Raw genomic sequence first — 10,000 nt, forward strand, 5'->3', positions numbered from 1 at the left:
TCACATTTATAATTAAAATATTACCTTTAATCAATCTAATGTGAAAACTGTGCGTTTTTAAAGACTGTTGCGTGTCTATGAGTGCCAATGAAAGGAACCGTTTTATTTATTGCAAAGAAGTGTAAAATAGGCACATTGATCTATCCTATTTACAATAACTGCTAATATTAATGGGCTTTAGTGAACTGGCAGAATCGTTAGCACGCCGGGCGAAATGCTTAGCGGTATTTCGTCTGCAGCTACGTTCTGAGTTCAAATTCTGCCGAGGTCGACTTTGCCTTTCATCCTCCCGGTGTCGATTAAATAACTACCAGTTACGCACTGGGGTCGATATAATCGACTTCATCCGTTTGTCTATTCTTGTTTGTCCTCTCTGTGTTTAGCCCCTTGTGGGTAGTAAAGAAATATGTATTTCGTCTGCCATTACTTTCTCAGTTCAAATTCTGCCGAGGTCGACTTTGCCTTTTATCCTTTCGGGGTCGATTAAATAAGTACTAGTTACGCACTGGGGTTGATATGATAGACTAAGTCCGTTTGTCTGTCCTTGTTTGTTCCCTCTATATTTAGCCCCTTGTGGGCAATAAAGAAATAAGTATCGTTAGCACGCCGAGCAAAATATTTAGCAGCATTTCGTCCTTCTTTACGGCCTGTGTTCAAATTCCACCGAGGTCGACTTTGCATTCCATCTTATAGTGGCTGTTAAAATAAGCGCAAATTGAGCACTAGCGTCGATGTAATCGATTTACTCTCTATCTCGAAACTTCTGGCCTTGTGCCAAAATTTGAAATGAATATTAGTTGGCTTATAAAAAAACTGGCATTCCGTCGTTTAAGACGACGATCCGGTTGATGCGATCGACGAAATAGCCTTAAGGCGCAATCGCTGAGCAATCTCCAGACACGCGTGCCTTTAACGCAGTTCTCGGGGAAATTCAGCGTGTCGCCGAATGTGAGAAGTCTGGTCCCTTGAATTACATGTACAACACATTTTTGCCAGTTGAGTGAACTGGACCAACGTGAAATAAAGTGCTTTGCGCAAGGAAACAACTCACCTCCGGGAATCGAAATCACGACCTTACGATCACGAACGGATACTACTATCCACTAAGCACCACGCCTTTAAGCTTGTAATCAGTGTATCTGCGGCGAGTTAAAGAGAGTGTACAGCTGCTGAACAAAGTTCCAGCAGCTTGTACAACGCTTCATTATTTTCCTGTTCATTAACGTATTGTAGATGCACACGTTTTACAATCCCAGTAACATCAGGGTTGGCGAATAAATCTATAGGTAGGTTCTTTAATACATCATTTAATACATCATTGCCACGAAACAAAACTCTATTAATGTCCCAGCAATTTCAATTTGGACCTAGCTGCTAAGAAATTGCTTAACATGTTAATTGGTGAAGCCTGTTTATTTAACCTCTAAGATTTGTGCGTTTATAAGCACTGTCTTCGTGGATAGTTAAAGTGGGTGCACAGTTGTGTGTAAGCTATTGTTTCTTCTCTGACAAGAAATGTATTGTCGAGATCTATTGTTTACATTCCTCATAACATACAATGCTGGTTAATAAATTTATGGATATGTTCTGTGGTACATAACAGATTTTTGTTTATATACGTGAAAATGTCGAAATCTAACGACTTACTATTATTATAAAAAACGATTTTGTCTCCTGTCTAAATTGAATAACAGCCATGCACAGTAAATCGTCTATACATCCTCCTCCTAAAATTATTTTTAAGTCTTCAACTAGTAAAAGAAATCAACATTACTATTTTCTAGAACGTGATCATATAAATTGTTATGTATCACTCCATTTTGTACTAAGTATAAATGAAATTATGGACACATTCTTTCAGTACGAAATGACTTCAATTCAACAGCCCTTAAACTTGATTCTGCGCAAAACTACAGTTATTTACTTTTATCAGACTTTCCATAAAAAATGGTTCCAAACCTATGCACTATCTTGCAGATTGTCCATAAAATCATGTTCAATTATAATTATCATTATTAGTATTATTCAGTAGTTTTTTTTTATAGCGTGCTTTCACTTCACTACCGAGCGCAGCTCTGTGTGCCTTGGGTATGTGCTGTGATTTGTTGTGATGCTCTGATGGTTACTGTATGGAAAGTGTTCTGCGTAGGATGTGTGCAGTGCCTAGTAGCGCAATTTTCCGTATGTTATATGTGCTTGTAAGTCCTGGTGTTTTTGTTATGTATTTGTCTGAATATTTTTTTATCATGCCTAATGTACCTATTATGATAGGAATTGTTTCTGTTTTTAGATTCCACATTCTGGTTACCTCTATTTCCAGGTCTTTGTATTTTGAAAGTTTCTCTATTTCTTTTAGAGACACATTGTCTATTATTATTATTATTCAGTAGTTTTATTTTATTATTATTATTATTATTATTATTATTATTATTATTATTATTATTATTATTATTATTATTATTATTATTATTATTATTAATGAGTGAGAGAACAGTGCATGCCATCAATGTGACACTGGGATAAAATATATGAAGCCCAGCATACCCATCATGACTACCCGTCTGATAAGGTTACACTAGGCACATGCATCACAACCATATGTGGGCGACATGGTGATCTCATATCAATACAAACAGCGCATGACCATGCAGGTGGGGCCTAGTTAGAATTTTCTTCTGGTCGAGTAACCGATCCTGCTCAAAAGGTCCCTGAATAAGGGTTGTTTAAGGATGCTGACAGAAACACCCATGTTTCCAGAGGCGAATTATTAAAACCCCAAAGAATCACTCTCAACACATGGCTATGATGCTCCCCCACTACTTCTGTTCGTGATCAGAGATGCACATATCATCAGCCACTAAGGGACCTGCTCAACTGGTTAAGGTCAAACAACTGACAAGCAAATATGTGGTATTGAGCAGAATATTTACTGTAGCCCATCTTTTATACCAAGACAAAACAATTTACATGATAGCCCTTCCAATCAGTTAAGATCAGAAGCCATGAGAGCGACTGTCTGGTACTGCATCAAGACATTCATTATTATTTTATTATTATTATTATGATTATTATCATCATCATCATCATCATCATCATCATCATCATCATCATCATCATCATCATCAGGCGGCGAGCTACAAGAATCGTTCGCTCGCCGGACAACATGCTTTACAGCGTTTCGTCCGTCTTTACGTTCTCAGCCTAAATTCCACCGAGGTTCGCTGTGCCTTTCATCTTTCAGGGTCGATAAAATAAAGTACCAGTTGAGCACTCGGGTGGATGTAATCGACTTACCTACTTTCCGAAATAGCTAGCCTTGTGCGAAAATGCGAAAATCTTGACATCCTTAACATTAATTACATTATTTACATTTAACGGATATTGTCCTCATCTTGTTTGTTGTTAACACAACGTTTCATATTATTACTGCTATTACTATTATCATTTTTAATAGTTAACAGTTTTATATGAGTTTGGTGTTATTTTATTATGTAATTGTGCAATTTTACTGACAATAAAATCTGTTTAATTTGACCAGACCTTTCTCTCTTTTCTCTTTTACTTGTTTCAGTCATTTGACTGCGGCCATGCTGGAGCACCGCCTTTAGTCGAGCAAATCGGCCCCGGGACTTATTCTTTGTAAGCCCAGTACTTATTCTATCGGTCTCTTTTGCCGAACCGCTAGGTGACGGGGACGTAAACACACCAGCATCGGTTGTCAAGCAATGCTAGGGAGACAAACACAAACACACAAACACATACATATACATATATATACATATATACGACAGGCTTCTTTCAGTTTCCGTCTACCAAATCCACTCACAAGGCATTGGTCGGCCCGGGGCTATAGCAGAAGACACTTACCCAAGATGTCACGCAGTGGGACTGAACCCGGAACCATGTGGTTGGTTAGCAAGCTACTTACCACACAGCCACTCCTGCGCCTATGTTTGCAATTGTTATATATCTTGAGGTTTAGGAAATCTTGTAATACTCATAGTTTGCTCATCAATAACATTATCAACGCTAATGAAGACAAACAACTTCCAATGACAGTCGAATGGAAATTAACGCTTCCGTTCGCTCTGGAATTTCTTTATTACTCTTCAATATTTAACTCAGCTTAGTTGTAGATATATCTCGGTTTAACTACACCTCATGTCATTTAAATGTCCTTAGCAGAGTTCATTTTGTTGCCAACGTATACACCAAGTAAGGCAGCGAGCTGGCAGAAACGTTAGCACGCCGGCCTAAGTGCTTAGCAGTATTTCGTCTGCCGCTACGTTCTGAGTTCAAATTCCGCCGAGATCGACTTTGCCTTTCATCCTTTCGGGGTCGATTAGATAAGTACCAGTTACACACTGGGGTCGATATAATCGACTTTATCCGTTTGTCTGTCCTTGTTTGTTCTCTCTGTGTTTATCCCCTTGTGGGTAGTAAAGAAATTCGTATTTCGTCTGCCGCTACGTTCTGAGTTCAAATTCCGCCGAGGTCAACTTTGCCTTTCATCCTTTCGCGGTCGATTAAATAAGTACCAGTTACGCACTGGGGTCGATATAATCGACTTAATCCGTTTGTCTGTCCTTGTTTATTCTCTCTGTGTTTATCCCCTTGTGGGTAGTAAAGAAATAGGTATTTCGTCTGCCGCTACGTTCTGAGTTCAAATTCCACCGAGGTCGACTTTGCCTTTCATCCTTTCGGGGTCGATTAAATAAGTACTAGTTACGCACTGGGATCGATATAATCGACTTAATCCGTTTGTCTGTCCTTGTTCGTCTCCTCTGTGTGCAGCCCCTTGTGGGCAGTAAAGAAATAAGAAACGTTAGCGCGCCGAGCGAAATGTTTAGTGGTATTTCGTCTGTCTTTACGTTCTGAGTTCAAATTCCACCGAGGTCGACTTTGCCTTTCATCCTTTTGGGGTCGATAAATTAAGTACCACTAACGTACTGTGGTCGATCTAATCGGCTAGCCCCCTCCCCAAAAATTCTGAGTAGAAAAGAGCATACAGACCAGGTGTTTTGGTGCGATCTAACGAGAACTCGATCTGTATTCCTGCGCTGATCGCTTTCGATTGCAACAGACCTGGCGCTTGGGGCGGGGTCGCTTTTCCAAAGTCCACTTCTCTCGGAAACCCAACAAAATGAAAAACAACACCATTTCTGCGTTTACTAAGCCCCAACCATTCTTTCTAATGAAAACCCTATCCTGATTCGGTGCGAATTAATAATCGAATATTATCTTGAATTTTGGGGGAAATTCTTTTCTATAGCTTCACGAAACTGGTAAGGGAAGTTGGATTTGACCTCCTTACGATATGGAATTATTACCATGCTTTTAACTCTTTACTCTTTTACTTCGTTCAGTCATTTGACTGCGGCCATGCTGGAGCACCGCCTTTAGTCGAGCAAATCGACCCCGAGACTTATTCTTTGTAAGCCTAGTACTTATTCTATCGGTCTCTTTTGCCGAACCGCTAAGTGACGGGGACGTAAACACACCAGCATCGGTTGTCAAGCAATGCTAGGGGGACAAACACAGACACATAAATATACACACACACATAAATACATATATATATATATACATACATACCTTTATATATATACATATATAACCTTTATTCCTATTCACCTACCGCACTATATATCTCCACTTTGAATTTTCTGCTAATTTTTTTCTTCCTCCTCCTCTTTCTATCGATTGCCTTTGCTGTTTTATATATATATTAACGTTTTTTTTTTTAATGTACAAGCGTTCCTTTCATCATATATGCAGTAATCACATTCGGTCAGAATGTCTTATTGGTGTGTTTTGTTTCTTTTTTTTTTCTCTGATGAGAAGATAGCATTGTTTTACATCATTTTCTTCCTTCTGGAATAATAACAATGTTTTCTTCAAAACATATGTCGAAAGTATAAAGATTTGAATAACACCTGCATTTAACCCTATTTATTTATTTATCTAAGTCATACAAAAACATTTCACCAAAACCTGGAATTTCTTCCTTTATAAGTAAGCTGTTACATCCTTGGTACTTGCGTAAATTTTTGCTACCCTGGCAACTATTTTTCTGTGTTATCTGTAAAAATTAAGAACATACACATTAGAAAAATACACACACACACACACCACACACACACACATATATATATATATATATATATATATATATATATATATAATATATATATATATATACATACATATATATATATATACATACATATTTATTTATATATACATACATACATATTTATATATATATATATATATATACATACTTACATACATTAATATATATTATATATACATACATACCTTTATATATATACATATATAACCTTTATTCCTATTCACCTACCGCACTATATATCTCCACTTTGAATTTTCTGCTAATTTTTTTCTTCCTCCTCCTCTTTCTATCGATTGCCTTTGCTGTTTTATATATATATTAACGTTTTTTTTTTTAATGTACAAGCGTTCCTTTCATCATATATGCAGTAATCACATTCGGTCAGAATGTCTTATTGGTGTGTTTTGTTTCTTTTTTTTTTCTCTGATGAGAAGATAGCATTGTTTTACATCATTTTCTTCCTTCTGGAATAATAACAATGTTTTCTTCAAAACATATGTCGAAAGTATAAAGATTTGAATAACACCTGCATTTAACCCTATTTATTTATTTATCTAAGTCATACAAAAACATTTCACCAAAACCTGGAATTTCTTCCTTTATAAGTAAGCTGTTACATCCTTGGTACTTGCGTAAATTTTTGCTACCCTGGCAACTATTTTTCTGTGTTATCTGTAAAAATTAAGAACATACACATTAGAAAAATACACACACACACACACACACATATATATATATTATATATATATATTATATATATATATATATATATATATATATATATATACATATATATATATATATACATACATATTTATTTATATATACATACATACATATTTATATATATATTATATATATATACATACTTACATACATTAATATATATTAATATATACAAATAGTATACAGATATATAAATAATATATATATATATATTATATATATATATATATACATGTGTATTTTTGACTCTGTGTGTGTGTGTGTCACCTGCCACAGAAGGTATCACAATCACTATGACACGCTATACATTCACTGCTATGCGTAATATGCAAATTAAATAAACCAAGTCATTTGATTCGCTCTTCCAATTCCCCATCATGTGACTCCACTGTCATCTCTTCTCAACATTCTTTAGTCGCTGTTCGTTTCTTCCACCTGTGATTCCATTAGTCTTTCTTTCCAATGTCTCCTGGGAAATAGAGCGCTTACATCATTCTTTCAGTCTATCGTGTCCGTTCTCTGCATCTGTCAGTCTTCTTTTGTTACTTTGTTACTTGTGGATTTCCGACCAACCTACAAAGTTGTCATCCGCCCACATGATTTGATATGAAATAACTTTGCTTTTGTAGAAGTATGGAGGGGATATATATTACCCTATATCTTGTTTGCTATCATCACTTGGATATACATTATCGTTACCAGTTGACTCTGCTGCGATTGTTCAGACCTAGAAAAATCATGAATGCAGTTCATCTAACCTAAATACTTTATTACAATGTATATGCATACATACTATGTATGCGTAGAGGCGCAATGGCCCAGTGGTTAGGGCAGCGGACTCGCGGTCGCAGGATCACAGTTTCGATTCCCAGACCGGGCGTTGTGAGTGTTTATTGAGCGAAAACACCTAAAAGCTCCACGAGGCTCCGGCAGGGGGTGGTGATCCCTGCTGTTCTCTTTCACCACTCTTTCTCCCACTCTTTCTTCTGTTGGCCTGCTCGCTTAGCCAGCGGGGTGGCGTCATTCGAAGGCTAAAACAATGCGAGCGCATTGTGACCAGCGATGTGTAACTACATCTGATGGACTGGTCGGTCACGTGATGATGATGATGATGATGATGATATGCATACATACTATGTATGCATGAATGTATCTATGTATGTATGTATGTATGTATGATCTGAGGCGAGTTGTCTTGCTTGACATTCAGGTTTTTTAACACCAGACACTTTAAGGGAGTCATCCCCACCATGCTAACCCTCAGCTCACCGGCGAACAAAGAATGCACGTACACTGAGAGTATGTGCAGTCGATAATGTATATAAGTGTTTGTGTGTGTATGTGTGTGTGCGCGTGCATGTATGCATGTATATGTGTGTATGAGTGCGTATGTATGTCAATATATATATATATATATATATATTCAAATTAAAATCCAGAAAATGGAGAAATAGCGTTTATATAATTTATTGTTCCCTTACAGCTGTTTTCGATTTTTCCTAAATGTTTTCGATTTTCAGTTTTGCCCAAAATTCCATTAATTGAAACATTTATGGGGGTAAAATCTCGTCAGAGGAGTAAAAAAAAGTTTAAAAAAGACATCACTAGGTTATTAACATGTTATTCTTCAAAAACATCTCGATAGACTCTATTGATATGTTTTTTACTCCTCTAACAAGAATTTGCCCCCAAAAATGTTTTAATTGCTGGAATTTAATTCATTTGGGCAAAATCGAAACAGCTGTAAGGGAACATGTTGAGTTTTTGCAGTTAATATATTATATCAACGCTACTTCTCCATTTTCTGGATTCTAATTTGAATATTTATAAACATGTGTGTGTGTGTGTACGTGTACCTCTGTCTCCTTGTGCGTGCATGTGTGAGTGTGTCCCTGTAGGTGGTTGCAACTATGTACTGTGTCTGTATATATGAATGTGTATCTCCATATGTGTATTTGTGTGAAGTGAAGCGTATGTATATAAATAGACAAGTGTTTCAGTCTTCAATTGTGTATGCGTGTGTATGTGAGCTTGTCTGTTCATATAACCTATGTACCTATTCGTCTGTATATCTATCTGTTTACATTCATATCCATATGGCTACGTACTTGTGCATATACATATACACATATACACACACCCACACTCACACATGCATCTATCTACATAACAGCCCACTAACTATTCTACTCTAACTGTGTAAACTGTGGGCATGGGGGTATGATATCTACTACGTATATTTCCTATTTAGTACTGGGGATATTTCATTTATGAGGACACATTCCTGTATTTGCCTGAGTATTGGGTCCTTTGGGTGCTTGGATAAAATGCGAATGTCAAGTTGACCCAGGTAAACTCTATGTTGGTCCTTGGCATGTTGGTAGACTATGGAGGACTGTTTTTTGTCGTGATATTGTCTCAAATGTCCATTTAGTCGTTCTGCAATACTTCTAGATGTCTCCCCTATGTATGTCATGTTCATGTCTTTACAAGCACCATCTATGCATCTTCTGCAGTAAATTAAATTTCTAGTTCTGTAGTTAATGCTAGGACTAATCCTACATACCATGCAGTTATCATTGGTGCCTATGATGTTCTCAAATTAGTACGTCCTACATAGTTGTGGTCTGACGGAGTTCCCTGTCTTTTCAACAATCTTAATGTTGAATTTGTTCTCCTTCAGAGCTTTCCTAAATCCACGGTCTAGTTCTCCATGGGCTGTGGCCTCTACAAACATCACTCCTTGATATTTGTCGATTTTATACCACATATTCACCTAGTTTGCTTTGTCACAAGTTCTTTGTATCATATTCCAGTCTTTGTTTCTATATCTAGGACAGGTACCGCTGGTGTCATTACGTATGTTATCTAATTTCTTTCTAGCTCCCCTGTATACACGAACCCTATCTTTCTGATCATATCCAGAGAATTGCATGCGGTGCATGAAGTTCTGTATATGTTTTTTTCGTTTCACAGGGTTCGCATAGTGGGGACATGTTCATTGTCCTAACTGAGTCTACTATCAGTATGTTAATGTTCATGTTGTGTGACAAAGATGAATTCTTGGGAACGACATATTTCGAAACTATGGGTTTCATGTAATAGTTGAGGAGCTGCACTCTGTTGTTCACAGTCTCT

The 10,000-nt window shown here is 37.0% G+C and overlaps 1 protein-coding gene across 1 annotated transcript in view; it reads left to right on the forward strand.

The window, feature by feature from the left end:
- LOC115216391 (gamma-aminobutyric acid receptor subunit beta-like) overlaps positions 1-10,000 on the forward strand; it is a 489,200-nt gene that overhangs the window by 335,283 nt on the left and 143,917 nt on the right. The window lies entirely within an intron of this gene.

Source organism: Octopus sinensis, linkage group LG10, assembly GCF_006345805.1.
Source record: "Octopus sinensis linkage group LG10, ASM634580v1, whole genome shotgun sequence".
NCBI classification, from domain to species: domain Eukaryota; kingdom Metazoa; phylum Mollusca; class Cephalopoda; order Octopoda; family Octopodidae; genus Octopus; species Octopus sinensis.